This window comes from Amblyomma maculatum, chromosome 9 (assembly GCF_055883805.1).
Source record: "Amblyomma maculatum isolate TAMU_Amacu chromosome 9, ASM5588380v1, whole genome shotgun sequence".
Taxonomy (NCBI): domain Eukaryota; kingdom Metazoa; phylum Arthropoda; class Arachnida; order Ixodida; family Ixodidae; genus Amblyomma; species Amblyomma maculatum.
In genome coordinates this window covers 8,691,182-8,715,160 of record NC_139352.1, presented here as the reverse complement: position 1 = coordinate 8,715,160, position 23,979 = coordinate 8,691,182, and positions in this window count along the sequence as shown.

The window sequence follows — 23,979 nt, the reverse complement described above, 5'->3', positions numbered from 1 at the left end:
TTTTACTTTCCTTCCACTCTTCTCCTTGGACTTTGGTTAACATTTTACAGAGGGTGTGCGAAAAATAATGCCTCATAACTTCCCCTTTCTTTATTTTTCTCACACATCCACCCAGGTGCAAAGTCGGGCCCGGCCGGAGAGGAAGTATAAAGCTCAGCGGACTTGGAGTTCACAACAAGTGCTCTGCAGTGCGATAAACTCTGGCGTGACACCAGCCGTCCCTTCTTCGACGACTTCCCGACCAGACCGGCGGCACTTGCTTTGTATTCCGGCGGTTGCCGTTTTTCGATAACCCGGAGGCAACCATCATCCTTGTGACGCTGCTGTAGCGAGCGCTGGTAGTATTGACACTAAAGACTTCAGTGTAAACTCACTGCTACGGGCGACATCTGCGGTATATTTTTGGTATGACGGTTTTCTTTTCTAATAATTTTAAGGGATATCAAACGAACCAATCTTTTGTAGTTCAGCGAACGTTCGAATGATACTAAAAACGATGCGTTGCAGCAAGCTTTATTTCCAGGGAGGGGAATGAGGCTTTGGAAGTTTCGTGGTTACAATACTCGCTTGTTGTATACACACGTACGACTCGTCAATTCTCGTTTTTGTACAGATTTTGCAAAAAAGACTACGAAGATGATAAGTTCACCAACCTTGATCTCAGTTTTCTTTACTCTATGCAACGAATGCTTTGGTCACATTTCCCTTATATGGTTGCTACGAAAATGTCGTATTTTAGAGGGGAACAAATGATACAAAAAACTTTGCGGAAAATAAAGTCACTTTGAAGTTAAGAACATATCAATCGTGACATCCGCAAAACAACTCTGAAATATTTCTCAGGCATCGCATGCAGAGAAAAAAATGAAACGAAAACCTGTGTAAAATTCAATAGTCATCAGAATTAGCTTGACTGCACCCATGACAAGGCAGGTGTCTATCCCATATTCGTCCAGTTAACGTGGTCCTATGCGAGCTGCGTCAACATAATTTCAGCAAATTTCCTCATCTCATCTACTCATCCAATTTTCTGCCGCCACCTGCTACGCTTGACTCCCTTGAAATCCATTCAGATAACCTTAGGGACCACCGGTTATCGCGCCTTTCCATATAGGCTACATGCGCTACCCATGCCCATATCTTCTTCATTTCCAATAGAATAATTAACTCCCCTCTTGTTTTTGGCCCACTGTTCTTTCTTGCTGTCATGTAACAATACAGTTGTCACTTTCGTTTCCACAGCTGCCCGCGTCGTCTTCAATTAAAATTGGATCCTCTTATTTGACATCTGAGCTTCTGCTCCATAGGAGAGTCCCGGTAACAGCTGTTAGATATGCGTTTATTCGGAGGGAGGGATGTGGTGGTGGTGAAGCGCCATTCATGATGGGAGAGTGCAGGCATGACAGTTAGGGATTAATGTCCCTAAAATGCATATGGTGCTATTAGAGTACCTAAAGGATACCTTCGCCGTAATTTAGACAATTCAGGGGTTCTCGTACAAGTACCGACACTACGCTGAGCGCGTGCGTCTTTTCGTTCGCATCCATCAAAATTCCACTACCGCTACCGTGATTCGAAACGTGGAGCTTGGGCTAAGCAGCTAAACGTGATATCCCTTAAACCGCCACGAATGCTGCGAGCGTAGAAAGGAGTTCACCGCCGGCTGTAAATGACCTGTTAAACTGATAAGATTAGCTCACCGCCGTGATAGCTCTTCATGGATAAGCCTTCGCAACAGACTTGAAGCCTGTTTATTACTATTTCCGTGTGTCATTATGATTTCCGAGTTGAAGCATAAAGTCGGAGTGAGAGAAAAATTGCGAGCATGCATGTGGCACGCGGATGTTGGCAGCTAGGTCACATGGCCGGGAAGTGATTGTTCGGTGGTTTGTGTTGCCTCTCGAAACTGCAGCCATGCTGAATTGGTGGGGGCTGCCATATCGGGTAGCTCCCGTGAGATAGTATAGGTCAAATAAGAATCGAACCCGAGCCCTTTAGATCCCGAATCGGACACGCTACACCTAGTCCATGCACGCACGTTAGTTCCGCTTAGTTCGTAAAAGCAGGGTTCTGTAACTGTCTTGGAAGGTCTATACCACATAATACAGAAAATTAGACTTTGTGATAATAATGAGTATGAGAAAAACCTCGCAAAGTGAGGTATCATTTATCAAGTGAGTAGCAAAGTGAATGGACGCGAATGAGGATCCAGAAGGAATTAAAGACCTCACGTTATGCCGTCAGAGGCCGAGCATAAGTGTCTCCCTTTTCTTTGTTATATTTTTCTTTGAAAGTAATACAGAAGGTACGCACTGTGGCACAAGGAACTCAAATTTTATAGGACGCACTTGCGTTATATAAAATACTGGATGAACGACCCTACCAGGTTAGGGCATGCCACTTCGCAGAAATACTTACAGTGAGTGATTTAGCGAATCCCTAGTTCAGACTTATTAACAACGAATCGCTGCTGAGAGAAATGTACAGCTCTCGTAACCGTGTGTTAAGCATAAAAACGATTCACTGAAGCCGCCGACAAGGCCAAAAACAATGAAATTGTGAACATGGAACCCGTATAGCTTGCGAAACTCCAATCTCACTGTCTCTGATGTAGTCGGCGACTCAAAGTTTTTTGTTTTCATTGTGACGTCTGACCAGACAATTATTCGGCGCATTCTTGGGCCAGTCTTAAACAAAGTAAAACTCTTTGAAATAAGGTGTGCACAATAACTTGTATCAATAAAAATGATTCAGTTTATGAATAATCAATTTTACATGCGAAGAAAAAGTAACTTGTTCTCATCCACAAATTCGACATAATGAATACTTACTGAGAGTCAATGACTTAACATGGGAATAAGGACTAATTCTGGCTCTGATTCATCGACTTCATATGTTGCTATTGAGTCACTGTAGAGGTTCAACATTCAACAAAGGATACAGGCGGTAAAATTCCAGTTTCTATTCAACAATTGTATGCAAGAGTAAATACTCATTCTGGTTCGTTTTGAGGCCAGTCTGCTTGAGAGCAAAATGTAGTCTAGCGCAAATGTTGACGAAATAATTTCGTTGTTGCATTTGTGCCGGCTGTTGAAATACTGATGAGTATATTATGCGAAGCATATTAACGTAGGTTTCGGGCCTTCGAGCGACGCCCGGCGGTGGCCACCATTTACCCTGAAGTGGGGTCACGTGACATGACGTCACGTGATGACGTCGCACCGACTGCAGATGAGGCCTCATATCGCGCCGTCGGTCGCCTCCCGGCGGTGGCCACCATTGACCTTGAAGTGAGATCACATGATGTGACGTCACGTGATGACGCCACACCGGCTGCAGATGGGGCCTCATATCGCGCCGTCGGACGTCGCCCGACGGAGGCCTCCACGCTTCGGTTCGCGCGTCGCGTGCGACACGGCGGCGGCGCCACCATCGCTGCATCACATGATATGTGACGTCACGCCAGAGATGAAGCGGCGCGAGCCAGCCGTCGCGTCAGTCTCTGTGCCCGCAACCGCGCCAGCGTCTTTGCGCCGGGCGTGTATGCGGTCAAGATGCCTACGACGATTAACCTAAAACCACGTCTCCGTTACTTAGCCCCATCCACACTGAGGCAGCTGCTTAACATGCTTCGCATCCACTGGGCTTAACCTTGATAAGCCTCCAATTTTTATCCTTGCAGTTATCTTTCAATGCAAAACCAGTGAGCGGCTGATATTGTTACGGCTTATCAGGAACCGTACTCCTTATGCAGAGACTGAGAACTTGTGAACTATAGGGGAGCACGCAGTGATTTAACACAACAAGATAAGGTAAGATAACAATATTGATCATAATGCATTCATCTCATAGCCTAATAATTTTTAACAGAGAGACAAGTAACGACCTATCCTATGTCACAACGGTGAAATGAGTGTGCACGCAGAGTGCGTCATGAGATAACGCTTATTGCTTGTGTATTTTGGATATGTTGCTTGCACTCAGCAATGAAAGACCACTGCACAAGGGTAGAGGGGCAGCCTCATTTCGCCAGTCGAAACTTTGGCTCGACTTGTGAAGTGAGGCTCGCCCTCTACCCTTTTTCGGTGCTCTTTCATAGTGTGTAGCCATCTTCCTTCTCTCGTTCTACCCGTGTACTCGCAAGACATGTATAGAGCTCACACAGTGAGTTCTAATACTTATGTTTACACAAATGCACTGCAGCCGTCTTTCTTGTCCTAGCGCTTGGGCATCTTGCATGTTTTCCAGGGATTTATTACACTGCCACACCATGAAGAATATGAACTGAAGATAACGAGCTCTACCTCTGAAAGAATCGCTGATATGAACCACACAATCGCATCAACAACAAACACGATGCAAAAGTCAGCCATAACAGTGCGTGTCTCGAAAGCTCATTGTTTTCTGATGTCAGTGGAATGGGCTACTGTCTTAAGAAGTGTTGGAATTACGCAAAAAAAAAAGAAAGAAAAGAAAAATGAAGAAAATTTGTGAAGGAAATGTAGTCCTCTAGTCGTGTAGGAAGTTCGCAGGAGAGATCGAAGTCAGAGTTCTCCGCGGGAAGCTGAGGTGGTGGCATATATCGACGACAAGGACGAAATTTCTATAGCTTTACGTTGCTATAACAGTGAACCTATATGAACGCATCAGCTTTGTTGCTTTATGCGACGTGTGGGCGCCATAGGAAGAATAATAAAACTCCGATATATATGCTGGAGCTGAAGTCACACAGAAGCAAGAGAAACATAATGATAAAAGATGGGTGGATATATATATAAAGAAGAATAATGCAGTTATTCGCTGCACAAACAGAACAGAAGTAGACGGCAATGTGGCAGCGTGGTATAGCGTCTTGAAAAATAAGGAAATATAAATTAAGTCTGTATTTCACTGCATAATCACAGAAAATGTGGTGGAAATGTGAAGAAGGTATCTTCTATAGCGATAAATAAAAGAATAACTAAAGCAGAAAACAACAACTTCATAGGAAGTAGGGGTAGTCTCGACATCTTTATAGCTAGGTTTCCCCGGTCATTTCCGAAACTACACAAAACTTGCCGTCACAGCTGACGACGCAAAAATATGTTTTTCTAGTGCGAATACAGCGTTGTGCGTAGTACATACACAACTAAATGAAGCTGTAAAAATGAAAAAAAAAAAGAACAAACAAATAAAAAGCAACCAGAGATTGTATGCAACCGACGACCGGGGTTGTCTCGGGCGCTCACCGCGCGAGTCGGCTTCGTTCGGCGTTCCGTGCTTTGTTGTTTCCTCGGGTTACGAACCCGGGCTCGTCGTTATGCTTATCGCGACCGCAAACTGCTGCGAGCCGTTAAATTTCTTGCGGCAAAAAAAAAAAAAAAAAAAAAAAGAGAGGAGCGTTTTCGTCGCTCCCTAACGACGCCGGGTGGCGGGTGCAGCGGAAGGCAGATATGCGAACGGTGCGCGCGGATGTATATAAAAAAGGCACATGAAAACACGGTGTCTTAGCGATAGGAATTCGGGGCAAGGCAACAAAGACAGAAAAGGTAAAACCAAACAACTATGTGAAAATGTGTCTCCTAGCATGCGGCTGACATCTTTATTTCTCGATGTTTGGGCCCCCATATACGTAGACGCACTGCATTGCGGGGGGAGGGGGGGGGGGGTTCCTACATGAACATACATGCGTTCTGATGCCTGAGCTCATTTCGTCTTTTGTTTTTTTTTTTTTTTTTTTTTTTTCACCGAGCCAAGCTAACAGGTACACTGGTTTCTGGAAAAGAAGCGATAAGGGGTGAAGTAAACAGTGCCGCGCTTCAGGAAATATGTGCACTGATTACGTGTGTGATTTCCTTTCGATTGCAGCTGATGCTCTATACCCGATAAAAGAAATGCGAACAGACCTATGCATGATTTGGAGAATCAGACAAGACATCAGAAATTCTTGTTTACTGGAATCTAGAAGCGAAATATTCACTAGGGGATGCGAACTGCAGCGGTATAAGTCACTACTCATTCTGACAGTAAGGCTCACAAATAGTTATTTGTCATGTTTATATAAATTTTTCGTGGTTTTGCATTGCCTAATATATAGGCATGCTAAACGATCTCCATTGATTTTAGTATTACACTGATATCCTTAAATAACGCGGTGGAACTAGGAGGTATATTTTTATATCCTCCTAGGATAGGTGCTAAACTGACAGGCATTCTTTCGCATTCTATTTTTTTTTTTTTCACACTGCTGCCTGTTGTTTTATATACGTGGCCTCAAGATGGGCGAATATGTAATCTCACCTCGAGTGTTTAACCATTCGAGGTGATCCTGGTTATCCGAACGTACTTAAAAGAGTCCGCTGGCACGTATTCACTGGTCTCTGCGTTCACACTACTCTTTGTACCTATTCCGTCTGCATGTATTCGCCTAAGGATGGACCCCCTCAAAGAGCTGTGACGCAACGTCACAGATCAATCACTGTGAGTGCCACGAACCATATGAATCGATACACCCCTACCAGGCTGGTGCTCGCCCTTCATGCTGGCGAGCTGTCACTTGTTTCCGGGTCCACTTGCTGGCACGTCGTTTGAAATAGAGTGGGTCAGCCCGGCCACAACGCAAATATATCCAGGCAGCTCAAGAGGAACGGGCACGCGTTCTAACTGCCCGAAGAGTGTTGTGAGTGCACGGTGGTTGCTAGAGGGCAGGGCGGGGGGATATAAGAGCAGGCTTAGCCTGAGCCCAGGAAGGAGGGAAGCCTACAGGCTGATTTAGGTGTTGTAGGGCGTAAACAGCGGGAGTGGGGTCTGCCACGTGGCAGAACGAAGTGCGAAAGCAAGCGCCCGTGGACATTTATTGGGGCGGCCTTTCAGCGTAGGGCGATGAGAACGTTCTTGCATATATCTGGGACAGTGTACAACGACGAGGGAAGCGACTGTAAGGGGCGCACAGTAACACAAGTGCAATGTTTGGAGGCTACTACCGAAAAACAAAATCATAATCGCACCTTTTCCTCCGTTTTTTTGTTCGCATTGACATAGGTCAGATTCCCTTTATTTTGTCTTAGCTCTAAGCGTGTAGTTTGAGAAGTGCAAGAGACATATTCCTGTCCCTCCCTGGTTTCTCAGTGAACTCATCTTCCTACCTTTAAAGAGGTCATCGCGAATGCAAAACATTCATTAGAAGGTCCCAGAACGGCTAAGAGGCGGAAGTAGCTTCGTAACTCTGCAACATGGCGTCTCTTCTGCACGGAAACAATATAGAGCAAGATTTGCAAGCGTCCCCCACATAGAAAATGATGCGCTCGAATCGGGTAGGTATTAACGGGCTTTCATGCATACGTGTAAAACAAGATTTATAAAACAGGACACCGATTCGCAGTACATATAGACAGAGCAGCTAATCTTCTGAAAAAAAAGAAAAAAAAAAAAGATGACGCTCACCATTGAGAAGAGTATGAGACCTTGTCGAGGCTTGAAGATTTTGATCGCATCTATAACGTTCAGGTTTACTAGTACCCCTTGCGTCAGAAGATTACGAAAGTGCCGAAATGTTTAAAGAACACACACTTTATCTACTGCAGAGGTATGTTTTAAAGCGCAAATAGTAAAACATGCTCAGTGACTTCGGCGTTCTCAGCTAGACATCATTGGGGACAGATATGCTGGAAAATGACTATATGATACGAATATATTACCAACACATGAATTTCATGCTTTCTTTTTGAACATAATATTGAGAATAAGAAAATAAATCACCTGAGCAGTATTAAAAAAAAATATTCTTTGTTTTTATCGGCGCAGAAGGTTGGTAGTGACGCATTAGGTAAACAAAACAGTCCTGAAGTATGGGCAGAAAAGTATTTCTGTGATGCCTTCGCACAGTTTTGTGTGCAGAAATTTAGCTGGTTTGTTTCTAACTTGGACCGGAATGTACATATGCCTTGTCTATTTGAAATTAACAGAAAGTAGGCGGCTGGATATTTCAGCCAATTCGGCCGTTTAACGAACCTAAGCTTTTTACTATCCCTATGAGAGGATTCGGCTCATCCACTTCTTGCACAGTATACGCGCATCATGCACCTGACATCTATTCAAAAACATCACATAAATATATCCTTGGCGCACTGTTGGGCTTAAATGCGATATGCCTTCTCGCTTTGTTAGCGCTTCTGAAAAGAATTCCTCTATTTACTTTCTTTCATCAATAATTGACAACCATACGCTTTATCATTGGATATTTTTTGTTCAAATTTTTCTACTTGCAATATTTAGTGGCACAAACTACGACTGTCGTTGGAACTCTTGCTTCGGAAAGCAAAGGGTTTCACTCCCTGCCTTAGCGATTTTCCAGCCTGTCTGTCATTTGCGCTGCGGCCACACCCAAGAGCGCAGTGGTCCATGATGTCTCGACTCCCTGCGGTTCCCTTTCCCTGACCCACGTGCCAGCACTCGACTTCATCACGTGCCGAAACCTCTTGGCCACCGAAAGCAGCGTCGTCGCTTAGAGCACGCGACGCGGCTGTGAAAACCACCATCCCGCAGTTCCCACCGAGAGAAAGCGCTGCACTTGTTTAGACTGGGGAGCGAGTCGCGGGGAACGTGGAGTGTGCTCGAAGTATCTAAGCCCCTCTCCGGTAGCCTTATTCCGCACTTTAGCTGCTCGTAGCCGGCAGCGATTTCATTCATAAGCGGGCTTTCGTGGAGCTCTTGGACTTGACGAACCTGGCAGCGAATGCCGTGCAGGCGCTGTTTAATGCCCCCGTAAAGCACGACGGTATAGCTTACAGAGAGCCCATTCGAGGAGGTGACCGCGTGTCAGAACGATACGATACCAACCTTGAAAATAAACCTCTAACTGCCAACGGTAGAGTCATCGGCAAAGCAGTGGGTCACGTGCAAAAACACGGGATTAGAAGACGAAGTTTGCGAGCATGAAGCCGCGTTTCTCACTCTGTTGTTCTGACAGAACTGAATTGAACGTTCTGTTTACTACAATTTCTCAGCGCTGAGACTTGAAATGCCCTGCTATAAACCGGCCCGTTTCTTTCCAACGTCAGTCGTGCCACTCCTGTCATGGTTGCGATGTCATTACTGCAGCTTCGTAAGTGGACAGAAGAGCGTCCTATAGCGAAGCGCTGTAAAATTTAGCTCACTTGTGTTTCATGAACTCACCGTGAGTGAGACGTGTTTCGATGCATCGGCGAAAATGATCTGAGTCCATTCAAGATGGGAAGTCTATTCTAAAATCATAAGTGCAAATGATGTTTGCGTACGTTTACCTGCAAACCGGGCGGGCCGGCGGGTGGGTACACAGACGGACGAAAAGAATGGTACCAGTGATGCCTATTTGAAAATGAAAATTGGCGCAGCAAGGGCACGTACTATGAAATCAAAATAACCGATGGTGGTTTGGTTTGATTTATAAGTCCCAAAGCGACTCAGGCTATGAGAGGTGCCGCAGTGGGGCTCCAAACATTTCTGCCATCTGTGGTTCTTTAACTTGCTCTGACATCGCACAGTACACGGGCGCCTTGCTTTTGGCCTCAATCGACAAGCAACCGCCACGGCCGGGGTTCGATTTCGCATCCTTGGGCACAGCAGCCGAGTACCCTAACCCCTGCAACACATCGGGAGGGCTAAAAAACGGTGGGCACTTATAACAAAGTGCATGGCAAGAGACGAGAAGCTTAGAACGAGTCTCAGGCAGACAATTGGCAACTGAGATTCGCAAGTTAGCAGAGATCGGGGGCCTCTGGTAGAACGGGTTAGTAAGCACTTTGACCCTGCAGGGTACGTATTTGAGATGCTGCTGGCGATAATCATTATTAGTAGTAGATAGATGCGTGCGTGCGTGCGTGTGCGCGCGCGCGCGCACACGCACACACACACACACACACACACACACACACACACACACACACACACACACACACACACACACACACACACACACACACACGCACACACGCACACACGCACACGCACCGCACACACACACACACACACACACACACACACACACACACACACACACACACACACACACACACACACACACACACACACACACACACACACACACACACACACACACACGCACGCACGCACGCACGCGCACACACACGCACACACACACACACACACACACACACACACACACACACACACACACACACACACACACACACACACACACACACACACACACACACACACACACACACACACACACACACACACACACACACACACACACACACACACACACACACACACACACACACACACACACACACACACACACACACACACACACACACACACACACACACACACACACACACACACACACACACACACACACACACACACACGTGAAAGGGCGCAATAAACTACCAGACTCACATCTACCAGATTTTATAAGGCTTACGCATGTCGCTATTCTCCACTGACTGCGTTGGATGACCCAAAAGGTGAAATATAAATATATATATATATATATATATATTAGCGATATCAAACGTTTTCAAGGCAACTGATTAAAAGTAGTATGTTCAAAGAGTCCCATCGAAAAACTGAAAATATATTTATTTCGACGGTTCAGTCGTAGCACGACCTTTCTCAAGAATGTTTTAAGTTTTTCAATATAACGCTTTGAACATACTATATATATATATATATATATATATATATATATATATATATATATATACACATACGCTGAACAGAGGGTGAGGGGTTCATGAAGCGTAACTGCATGGAGCAGCGGGCGCCGCCTTGCCGGATACGATAAAATGAAAAAGTTTGAAGCGAATCTGCCTGTTTCTTTTGTACTGGGATTGGTCACGCGGACTTAGCCATAGTGTAAAGATTTTAAATACTGAAAAGTGCAACGAGGCGTACACTGACAGGAATGCTGGAACGTTTGCTACGATGTTTATAACGTGTTCAGAGCTTATGGCCTTAAGGCCGTTTTCAAAGGAACGAAAAATTACGAAAATAACAAATAAAGAAACGCGTATATATAGAGAACGTTTACATCTCTGCGCAGAGCATGGCCAGAAAAAAAAAACAACAAAAAAAAAACGTTCCCTGTTTTGTATGGAACAACCTTATAGCGCAATACTTGGTGGCGCCCTTGAAGGGCCAGTCAGGCAAAACTGGTCAAAAATACATAAAATGGGATGAATTACTTATTACTTTTTATAAAGGATGGGTCGAAAGGGGCAGAACTGACATTATGCAAATACTGAATATAATGCAGTCATCTGAGGACGCGGAATAAATTGCATAATTCCTAATCTTGGAAGGTGTGCAATTCCATGCGTGTCTAGGAATAACCCTTTAGAATACTAAAATCCCTAGGCAATTTCTCATTACAGTAATTCCTGAATGAAGGTAGCAAAGCCTGTGAACTTAACGTCGATTTATGTAGCGAATGGGAAGAAATGAACTCTGAGATTGCAGCTGTCACCTGTTCAAAGATATGTCAGCAGGAGGATGAAAAAAGCTTTATTAAGGCAAAGAATCATCCATATTGTCAGGAGACTACTTGAAACTGTTCTATAGAAATAATGTTTGCCCGGAAAGAGGTGCTAACAGTAAAAAAACGACTTACATGGCATTTAACGCCGTATACTTCACAGCGGAGCATGCCGCTTCTGATAAATAACAAATACACACTTTGTTTAGAACATGTCATTAGTGAATAACAAGCAAGGTGCATTTATTTGAAGCAAGAATAACACTGAGCATGCTTTGAAAAGGGGCCATTGTACATCTGAAAAATTAAAAGCTCCGATGTTACAACACTTTTATTTTCTGCTTAAAGAAAGGGTCTACCGTGAAACAACCCTCCCCCGCGCCACAAAAAAAAAAAAAAAAAAAAAAAAAAGAAAAAGAAAGGAACAAACGCAAGAGGAGTAGACTTCTTCCCCAAGAGTGAACTCTTCTTTTTCCATTTTTTTTCAGGAAAGGTACTTCTCCAGTAGAATTATTGGTAACAGCACGGTATCCAGGTTTGTGCCCGGCTTCACAGGCGTTAGTCACATGGCTTGTCAAACTGTAGTCCAAAAAAAAAACACATTAAGAATCTAATTTTTAGTGGCTCGGTAATACGCACGAGCCAAAGGGCACGTTTGCACGGACTTCTTCAGACCAACACCCATGGCTGCCTTGTCTGGGATCGTTCCAAAACTCCCCCAATTTCGCACCACAAGTAAATCATATCAGCACTATCCGACTGCAAGGCGATATTGCAGTTCACGGATTAGATATAAGAGTTGTAGTAACACAGAGATTTGAGCTAGTTGGTTCATCTTCGATATTTTACCGGCGCTGCGAGAATATATTGCATGTGAGAATATATTTCCTTGTATGTTTCATTAAACCTTCAGTTGTTAGTCCGAGCGCTTGTCTTGTCGTCTCTTCATGTTCCTCGTCCCCTGTCGCAGCGCCGGTAAAACATCGATGATATAAGAGAAGTTTTGAGGAAGTGGTCTCGTAGACTCAACATCCAAACCGTCCTTCAATGTGCGCCGATTACCACATTAGCCTCGAAGGATGTCACGAGAACTTGCGTTAGTAATTATGGATTTCTTCCATGCGATTTTCTACGTATATCTCGATCCCGTGCTGACCAACTGCCTTTATTTCTTCAAGGCAGAGCGTGGATACCGAATACGTTTTTTTTTCTTCCATCATTTACGTTTTTTTTTTTTTTTTTTTTTTTTTTTTTTTTTTTTTTTTTTTTTTACCGTGTGTGTTTGAAATTTCTGTCAGGCCTCTCGAGTAGACAAGGCAGCTTTTCAGAGTAAGATATTTTCAAATAAAACTAACAACTCCAAATCCCTTCAAAGCGAGAGGGGCGTTCTTTTGGCAGTCGACAACATCTGTTTTCACGAACCGACCCGTAGCTTTAAAAGAGGGGATCAAGTAAGGGCTCGGGAGTTCGAGGCGTCTGCGGTGGCTCAGTTTCGAGTTCCCTCTTTTTCAGTTCTTTTTTTAGGAAGAGGGCTTTACAATACCCACGCGCCTGCTCTTCCATTCACCGCTGGGAAGGGATTCTCTAAACTAATAACAGTTAAAAAAGTTCCCACAAGTTTTTGAACATTCTTAAGCCGCATTAACGCCTTCGGTTCTTTGACAGGGCTTAGTTAGTTGTGAAAAGATATAAAATACAGAAACGTAAGGGCGCTTATACCGAAGCTACAGCGCTTTCCCTACTGGTGTGATGCTGCTGTGTGCTAGCGGTACTATGTTGCCGACCGAACCCGCGTGCTCGCAGCAATCTCTTTCTGAAGTTTTGCTTTTTCGTAGTTGAGACACAAAGCATGCATTGAGAATGAGGCGAAGTGTCGCGATTGCTTTCCGGCTTGTCTGAGGAGTGTAGTTTATTGACTTATTTGTACAACCAATGACTAAGTAACGGCTTTACGGTATGCAAGGAAAGTGAGCTCCCCAGGTGAAGACACGGGTGATGGGGCTAGTGCTGGTTTGCAACAATAAAGGTTGTTTTCTGCTTTAAAACTATTCACAACTAACAAATTACTTTTTTTTCGGACGGACTTTGTGCTAGTGCCAGAGTTGTAGCAAAGAATGCAAGCTCGGGCAGCGCAGCCATCTTTGCAACGGAACATCATTTCGGGAAAGCTATCCTACAGTGCTGTACAGTACTTGTCTTCTTAGTCGTTTGATGCTGCCGGCCCTTTTTGTTAGCCAAGGCGGCAGTGGTTAAACGTTTGCTACAACAAAAATGAAAACAATGAGGGTAGCAAGTAGCAGGCGCACAAAATTCGCACAAGAGGATAAGCATGTTTTATTCGTATTTTTACACAATTTCACATACAAAAAAGTACCGAATAAGAATTTCTGCAAGAATCATGAGAGCAAGACAAACTTGCTAAACTCATTGGAAAACAAATGAGAGCAGTCAGAAAGGATGCCGTTTACGATAAATTGCCTCCCCCTACTCAATATAGCGTGTTCCAGTTGGATATCACTATGAAAAAATATGACTGCCTGTTTATAGCTTCTTCAAGTTACTTTTTTTTTTGCGTAGTTTGAAATGTTCTGTTATATTACATACTGACATGAAATGCCATTTTGGTGTGATCCTTCATAGCGCCATAATAACATTTCAAACTGGGCGCGTTTTTTTTTTTTTTTTGGTTTTGCCAGTAGAAGTTTAGAATTTGGTACCTGTGTCCCGTAAGCGTGAAAGATAAACATTATTGTCTTTTTAAACTCACTCTGTAATCATTAGTTTGTTTTCTGTATGCCAGTCCCAAACCGCGTTGACGTACTCGAGCAAGGGGGCTATGCGGTATATGGACACTACAAGTTTCGCTTTACCTGAGGCATGTTTTAGGTGGTGTCTTAATAAGCCTGGTTTGTTGGGTGCCACTGACACTGTGTACATGTGGGCTCCAAATGGGATGAAAGTGTATCGTTATGTAAAAGTAATTAAATTGGAATACTAGTTCAAGAGTGACGCCGTTTATTTAATTAAGTACAAGTTCGTTCTCAGCTTTCTGTTTTTTGATTAAATTGATAGCGCTTATAGCGACATCTTCTAGGCGCATGTCAATTACTAACTGCACGTAAGTAACTATTTATAATGAGATATCGGCCCAGACTGGGTAGTAAGCGATGCAGACATTTGCAAAAAAGGGAGAGAGAGAGAGAGTAAACGAATTGTTTAACGGAATAGCGTGAGTGGTTTCCTCAGTCCAGGATACCATTGGCCTGGGCTGTCTCCCGGGCCCTGGTGAGCAGGCTGCGCTGCTCAGAGAGACCCGTGTGGGCTAGCTATTCCTCCCACTCTGCAAAACAAAAAAAAAAAAAAAAGAAGGGGGGGGGGGGGGGTGTCAAACAGGAGGGTTACACCGAAATGACCCGAAGAATGAGCCTTCGGGCACTCTCGAGAATAGCGGTGCTACAGCTGAACTTAAACTGGTGATTTACAAATGCTGATGCCGAAGCGCTAGGCGGGCCACGCAACAAGCCGCTACTTTTTTTTGTAAGATGTGTTTCAGCTTTAGTAGAAAACTACAGAGTAGTCGTTGGTGGTCGAACGCCTTTTAAAATATGGAGCACTGGCAGTTACTCAGCCTACTTTGTCAAGAGCCGAGAGTACGTCTTTGGTGGGTATTAACTGCATTGCGATAGATAGGCCTCGACGATATCCATATTAGAGTTCAGAACTAAAGTTATATTTCTAAATACTTGGGGTGAAGTGCTTGAAAATGAATGGTTTTATTAATTTATCGGAAGTATCCTACAAGCTCACTAATGAGTGTTTAATAATGCGGAAAACGTATTCAGACTTTTCAGAATGTATATCCTGAGCCATTTTCCTATCGTTCATGCAAAAGAACAACTGAAAACTATTAAGAGATATTTTCGCACCGTTCCGCACCCGTAAAGGAGACGTATTCGGTATACCATCTGGCATGGAAGCTTTCTTCATGTTCAGGTTAAAGACAACCGAAAAAGCAGCGTTATTTGCAGGTAGTAAGATTAAAGACTCTTTGTTCTGAAATTAGTAAAAACAGAGGAGGAAACTAGGTATCAAATGTCGCTATTCTTTGGCTGCCATTAATACTGACATTATTTCTTTTCAATTTACTTGCTGGATTCGGTTTTACAATTAGACTAGTGCAGAAGGTTTGTGGGCATTGATGCTAAAGTTTTATACCTTTACATTAAAGATCTGACGGTTTGATAATTTTATTTTTGCTTGTTGGTCTGCACGAAGTAGAAGGCAGATCCTCGTGTTCAACCTTCATGTCCAATACACGTGTTTTTGTCCATGATATACTAAGCAAGGACAACATAAAAACCATAGATTTCCTCGAATAAAAGCACATCGAGCAATTGCTAAATTATGACATGGCTCACATGTGAAGGTGCATTGTAAGAGTAGCGGCTGAATGTGTTTATTTTTGTTTTGCTCATGTATAAGCAAGGGGCATAGTAACACCATTTCCTATCCGGAAAAGAACATCTCGTTGAGTTAACTGGATTTCCCGGGCGGTGGCATTCCACAATGCACGTGTGAGGGAGGCTGTGTGCACGTCTGATTGCGCAGGAGCCCCAAACACTTGTCCCATGCACGCACAAAACTGTGGCGGGAAAAAGAGGCCCATGGTTCGAAAACCCAAGTGCGCAACCGGCTTGCGCCCAGTCAAACCCTGCGCCCTCGCGCCGCGCCCCTGCGATATTCGATAGAGGGCGCTGTGGCATGCCCACCAACTACACGCTGGCACAAGACCGCTTTCAGCGAATGCAGGGGCGGAACCTTGGGCGTTAAGCTCTCCGGCTTAAGCCTGTTAGCACCGCTCTCGTGTGCGGTGGCCGATCGCATTCTCAATTTCGCGCTGCGCTGTATGAAAAGTGTCAACGCCAGGGAACAAGGAGAACGTTGCCTGCGCAAGGCAGGCGCGAGGGTGATTCACGCGCTGTACACGCCCAACGATTTCACACAGAAGCGTTGCACACATGGTGGCTGCTAGTAAATTCTTGCTGGAGAAAAAAGAGCTCTCTGCTTCGCCATGGTTAGCTAACCTCAGCATGGTATCTCCCGATGTTGTTTCTGACCACAGTCAGAAAAAAACACTTTTTCCTTATATTTTTCTATCCCATATGATCAGAAAACGAGCTTCTATGGCAGCTTCAGAGGCTGCAACATTTAGGCCCATGCCTTCAACCGCAACGATCTCGGAAACAAGAGTTCAGTATTTAATCTCCTGACTTCCATAGAACCAGGGCTCAGCTGATAATTTTTTTCTGAAATATGTTTTAACCGTCCGTTCACATTTAGCTGTCAGGTGTTAACGGGAAAGCTAACAGGGTAAAGAAGAGGATCACGGATAAATGCAGCTAAGATTTAGGTCTGAAACATATCACGTATTCTAGTTGAGGATTTGGAGAACATTTAGTGGCTCTTCGACTGATCGCCTTGCCATGCCTGGCGCATCCTGGGGAGTTTCTTTTATTCTGGTAGCAGGCTAGTATATCCGGAACCTTCGCGGATTCAAAGCAACGCTTTGTGTCACCAACTGAGATCGTTTCATTGAGTTACTGTGCCTGCAAAGAAACTCATAATGCCAGTGCAAGAACAGACTATCATGTGCGAATAACTATTCCGCCCCAAAACAACAGAATAGACAACAGTAGATGATTTATAGCTTTAAATATATTTCACATCAAAGTACACCTCTCAGTCATCCTGTATTACAAGGCGCCAACATGAAGGCGAGGCTGCGGGTTGCACTAGCAATTTAGAAACCTCTATTCACGCCTCTCCCCGCGTTAGAACCATACAATGATTGGTTGCCGCTTTAACTTTTTTAAAATAAGCCGTCACTAGTCTACCCAAGTCAGTGGCCAACGAGTTTATAAGCTGTTCGCAGGCTGCGAATGAAATTTCCGCATATCGCCTCTGACACGCTGGTGCACACAGCTATATATTCTAATTTAGTCCCTTGTTTTCTAGTAAAATTATGGTTGCATCATGGAGCACGTGAAAACGGAATAGACCGCGGCTTTTGCCGTTGGAAATGAGAAGGCGTCGACTCGCTTACAACTCAAAATATTCATTTTATTTTCCGTTTTTTTTTCTCTTCTCTTTTTTGCTAATTGCCCAACTAGCATTTTATCTATAATACACTATGCCTTCTTTCCCTTGCGGAAACGGTTATTTTCCTCGTTTCCCACTTTGTATACAGTTCTTCATTTCTTGCGCTTTTCCGTAGATGATAGTTTGGTTTGGTTTATGATTTAATGTCCCAAAGCGACTCAGGCGATGAGAGACGCCGTATAGGAAATCTCCAGAAATTTCTGCCACCTGGGGTTCCTTAACGTGCACTGAGATCGCACAGCACACGGGGGCTTTGCTTTCGCCTCCATCGAAAAGCGGCCGCTGCGGCCGGGATTCAATCCTGCATCCTTGGGCGCGCCCTAACCACTGCATCACCACGGTGGGGCAGCTGCATATGTGAGTACTGGTACCTACGGTTGCGTGATATAAGGTCGAGGAATATCAATATGCCGACGTTTATAACTTTCTAGACAAGGGTCAAATGTACAGCAAGCTGATCTTTTTGACTTGAAGTATAGGTAGCCTTGAATGAACTAACGAATTAATGCGATCATCCGTCAATTGTCTGAAACTGACCCTGATTTTAATTTTAAAGATCCATCGTCACCTTAAGGTGCTTATTCAGTACTTTTAGTCGTCGAAAGTGACCAATAGAGCGCCGGTCAAGATTGTTATACTCATTTTCGCTACCGCAGCATCGGCCAACCAAAGCAGAGAACGAGACTCAAGTTGTTTCAATGCTCAAGCATTGCATGGCTATGTCGACATTTTCGTGTCACCAGATTTTGTCCTCACGTTCGAAAGAAACGAGTTATAAGAAAAAGAGGGGTTGCATTAGATTGAAGACCTCGCCTTCTAGAAGACAGGTCCACGAGCCATGGTCTCGCCCGACGAGCGACAAATCCAGTTTCTGAAAAAATTAGCTGCATTTTAGCTTGTGGTTAAACCTGGAGTTACGCGAGAGCTATCTGCATGGCTACGCTTAGGTGCGGCTTGAAAGTAAAGACACGGCTTTTCAAAATAGTAGTTTACTCTATGGTTTCAGCTTTATTTATGTCACAGGGGGCACTTTTGACCGCTAAATTACGATGAGATGATAGCCTCTATCACTCAGTGGTCTGAAGCCCTCCACTACGGCACTTCTTTCTCTCTGTTATCACTCCCACCTTCGCGATAACGCGATAGCATAAGCTCCCAGCAACCATATAAAGCCCCGCTTTAACCGAGCCGTGTGAACGTGCCTGCGTGGCCTAGGGATAACGTGAATTCAAGGGCCTTGTCAGTCTAATTCTGAAATCATCCTCCCATATGAAAGGAGAGGCCCGAGTTGGCAGCTCGTGTCAAACGTAATGTCAGGAAGCCCTACGTCCAGTTAGTGCTCGGCCATGTTGACTGCCAGCTGCCGCCTCCCACGACTTCCTCTGCTTCTTTCGAACAGGCAGGGACAGGCATGGCAAAACGGCAAGAATGTGGCCAATGTAGCTCTCGCTATAAAATTCCGAGAGCACTGCACAATCTGCAGTGCAGAAATGCGAAATCCTGAACGTTGCTCCTGCGCACGGTACACCCCTTGTCGAACACAACCAGCGTTCTATTGAACGCATCAAAGTTCACCGGCGTTTTATAATTGGTACACAGAAAAGAAAAGGTGCTGTATCTTGTCACTCGCGGAATCCCGCTGACACAAACACGGCGACGCTCAGGCTTACGCATTTCTCCAGTGCAGATTCTGCAGTGTTCTCAGAAACTTTATTACTGCGGAATACTGCCGCAATCTCAGCTAACTGCTGTTTCTTAGGCCCCGCCGCGTTGGAGCCGCAGTGGTTGTAATGGACCTCGACTGCTGTACCCAAGGATGCAGGATCGAACGCTGAACGCGGCGGCCGCTTTTCGATGGAGGCGAAAAGCAAGCCACCCGTGTGCTGTGCGATGGCAGCGCCCGTTAAAGAATTCCGGAGTCCTCCACTAAGGCGTCTCTCGTAGCTTGAGTCGCATTTAGACGTTAAACCGCATAAACCAAACCAAACCATGCCCTTTCTAAGTTCTCTCTCTTTTTTATTTATACTTCACAGTTAACAACCGAAAGGAATTCTCTGCAAACTATACAACACGCAGTCCTCAAAGGTTTTCTCGCTTGATGCAGCTCGCAAGAGCATGATAACGAGGCCCTGTAGGGACAAGGGCGAAGAACACAGCAGCTTCTTTTCTTGTCTGTGAAAAGAAAGACGGGTGGAGATTCACTTCTCGTCTTTTTCGCTGTTGACTGACCACAGCTCTTCCAGCTTCCTAGCCCATGTTCAGTAAAGGCAAGAAGGCTAACGAAGTTTTCGCGCCAGGGGACTACACCAAGTGCTCGAAGGCACATCGAGAGCCAGCACATCAAGAGCATGCAAGAAGAAGAACAACGGTGGGAATCAAAACAAAAGAAGGTACAGCACACGTTCTAATCAAGGTGTTAGGGCTGCCAGAGGCACGTCCTATCAGACGGCTCTGTTCGGTCCGCGGAAGGAATCGCTCTCGCTTCGGCGGTCACGTGGGGCTGCCTCGATTTACGACGTCTTCGTACGTGAGGCGAGCAAGGAAGAACGAAGGAAGCGAGACACGAGAAAAGTCGGGAAGAGGCTTTTGGGCGGCGATTTGCCCGCTGGACAACGTCCCAACACAAAAGAGCGCAAATTCCAACAGGGTCCATCCTTTCGTTTGGGCTCGGGCAACGAGAATCCACTGCCTCGTCCCCGCCCGCGGGCTCCGGGCGGATCACCCTCTGCCGTTTTAGTTGTGTGCATTGTGAGTGAAAACTGTGACTCCTACCTATCCAATCAGGAGAACGAGGCAGTGCGGAGGGATACCTTATCATGCTGATCCCCAGGACTCCTGTCGCCTTGTAGACATGCTGAAGCGCTGTCCTTGATCTGAAAGTCAGATAGCGCAGACATACTTTGAATCCTGTCCATATGACTTTGTATTTTACAAGAGCTCTCACCTAAACTAAATGTGAAATATGCTTGCACTACGTTCTGCAGCGGCGGGCAGCAGCCGTGCTACGCCCTTGCTCTGCCAGAGGTGTTCGAGACAGCGCTGCCCGGAACTGAGGACACCGAAAGTTCAGCACCGGGCCTCATTGGGCAACTGCCGTCCGCTGCAACCGTGGGTGGAAAAGAAGAACGTCCCGGCTAAGAACATCCTCTCCCTTCACCATCGGCGCCGGTCCAAAGACACGCCAGAACGAACATAGGAGAGCTGCAGCTCCTGTTCCTGACAGAAGGAGCGAACACCAAAGCGAAGGAGGAGGAAAAGGGCCAGGATAAAGCTCCGAAACAAAGGCTTCGCCCAGATCCTGCATGGAGAACCTCGGGCTCCTTCTTTTGTCTCTCGTAAGGCGCTCTTTTGTTTGCGGCTCATAGCTGCCGATTTCATTTCCACCTGCTCGATAATATACGGCACAGCTGCGGGAAGCATCGGCAGAACTGGAGGAAATGATAAAAAATCAGGCGTGTTAAGAAAAAAAATATTTCTGCGAAAGCTATGCACGACCCTTGTGCATCATGTTGCCGACGTGTATTGCCTTAAGTTGTTCGGCTCTGATCGCTTTTTTTTTTTCACCAACTAAAAATATTATGGATCCTTTCTTCCACTGCATAAAATTAAAATGAAAACAGAACAAAAGAGGAGCAAAAACTCATTGAGTGGCAATAATGTCAGGACACATACAAAATGGAGTGTAATCTGTACTATTTGTACGTTCGTATTTAACTGGCGGTTTGCTTTTAAGCAATATATTTAGTTTGAAAATATATTTAGTTTGAAATATATTTAGTCTGAAAATGATGTAAAATATATAGGAAATGGTCAGATGGCACTTGTACCTTTTGCCCCGCCGGGGTGGCGTAGTGGTTACGGCGCTCGACTACTGTGCTCAAGGAAGCGGGATCGAATCCCGGCCTCGGCGGCTGCGTTTCGATGAAGGCGAAACGGAGTGGCGTTCGTGTGCTGTGCGATGTCAGTGCACGTTAAAGAATCCCAGGTGGTCGAAATTTCCGGAGCCCTCCACTAAAGCGTCTCTCATAGCCCAAGTCGCTTTGGGACGTTAAACCCCACAAACCAAACCAACTTGTACCTGAGTTTAATGCAGAAAGGACACGCGCCAAGGCTGCACAATGAAAGATTCATCTCAGTGTAAAAACTCAGTACAAAGATCACAGTACATTCAGGTCAGTATGTGCTGCGAACTATAAAGTAGCGTACGGGCAATATTCGGTTGCAATAACCTTGACTTAATAATTAAGGCTTCATTTAAAGTTTGGTTGAAACAACTAAATTTATTTTGAAACGATTTCCTTTTACAAAACATTGCGACAAAGGGTATTCAGGAAAAGGAAAAGCCCTGGAAAACAATGCGAAGCGGATATTCAGGCAATGCCAGAAATGCCTGTATTACATCTGTGGCATTGTTTTCCGTGGTGGAAACAGATTTAAGATAGATTTAGTTGTCCAGACAGAACGGCCGCCTGAAGTGTTGTCAACACTCTTAAACCATGTGTTCAGGGACAGCTGGCTTTGCGGCTAGACAAAACAGTGGTCGCATTGTAGACGACAAACTGCACCCCCCCCCCCCCCCCCTACCATCGGGCATACATACATCAATTCATTCATTTGTACAATTGAGGTGGCGCTTCACACGCTTCAGCAGGAACATTTTTCCTGAAAATGTTTCGTTACCGGAACATCAAAGTGCACGAACATTTGTACCAGGAAAAGATTGAATGAAGAGCAAGCAGTTAACATGCCTCCTTATATTGGTCTCAAATCACTTAATTTCCCGCAGAGTTAACGTACAGAATTGAACGTCATCGGCTTTGTAGACGTTTATCTAGGCTACTAAAATTTAAACTTTGAGTTCTTCACACTGGAGAGAAAGCTTTTCGGGTTCTCTTCTGTCTCATTTCAAGTTCTGCAGAATTTAATCCATTGAATAACATTTAAGTTGTTTTACGTTCCACTTCTACAAATGGCATATGAACAAAAATTCTCAGCCACAGAACACCACAAATGTATTTATTGAATTTCAAAAGTCGTAGCTTCCGAAAACACAGAATCTTGTCTGCAATTTAAAAAACGAAAGAAAGGAATAAATAAACAAAGGAAGCGAAAATTAAGATGACAGTGTTGTTACGCGCGTGCGCCCTTATCATCGTGGCATGTTCTTCTCACGAGTCATGACATCATGGTCCGCCGTAGGACCTGTACATGCAACACCGCTTTTCCTTGTATTCTGTCCCTTCCTTATCGTCCGTTGTTCCAAGTGATGTCGTTCGTACAGTACTGTGCTTATCGGTTAAGGAAACACCGTGCAGTTAGTCTAATTTCCCGACCACTCGAAGGCCTCAGAGTTTAGCTTCTGCTCTTTTCACCTCACGCCCCCTTGCCATCTCAGTTTCGTTCTTACCGTCTCGCTTCTCAGCACGCTTCGTGATGCGCGACTGCATTCGCACTCTTTTCATTTCGCAATGCCTCCGCAGCCACACAGCATAACTGCACGGCCATGGCGTCACTCGTAGCGCTTGCAGCACTGTCGCCGCTTTTCTTTCTTTCTTTCCGCCTCGCCTCTGTCGCTTTTTCGCAACGAGCTGATAATTAAATTGTCCTCCAAGGAGGCGTGAAAAGCGTTTGGCTCCGGGGTGCGAACAGCCAGCGAACGGTGGTGCAGAAACATCGCTCGCGCGCGCGCTTTGCCTCCCCAATACTCTCACCATACCCTCCTTCCCATCCAACTGATGCGCGCCGCCGCTACAGTCGGCGCACACCCGCCGTTTAGGCGCACCCCCTACACACGGGGTCACAATAGTTCTTCGCAGCACTGCGCGAGGCTATAGTCGTCGTCGAAGAATGCGAAGAGAGGATGCTGCTTCAAATGAGCCCACCCGCACCTTGTAGTCAACGCGTCGTCTGTCTGCTATACAGCGACTAGGTATAATCTACAGTCTGTCTCAAGAATTGCTAGTACTCAAGTAAAGATGCAGTACTCTATAGCGAATCAGGTTCCTTAGTAATGCTTTGATCACGAGTTCACGCGTAGCCATGGCAGCCACGATAACTAGGCGTACACAAATTAGTTGTGTAACAGTGTTTATATATGTATATATGTATATATATATATATATATATATATATATATATATATATATATATATATATATATAAACTTGAAGTAGGTGACAAACGGTGGAAAAAACAACACTTTAATCCGACGTTTCGGCCGGGGTCCGGCCGTTGTCAAGGAATGTAGAAAGAAGCTGTTGGTTCCCATTTCTTATATACATGCACAATCTTATATACATGATTGTGCATGTATATAAGAAATGGGAACCAACAGCTTCTTTCTACATTCCTTGACA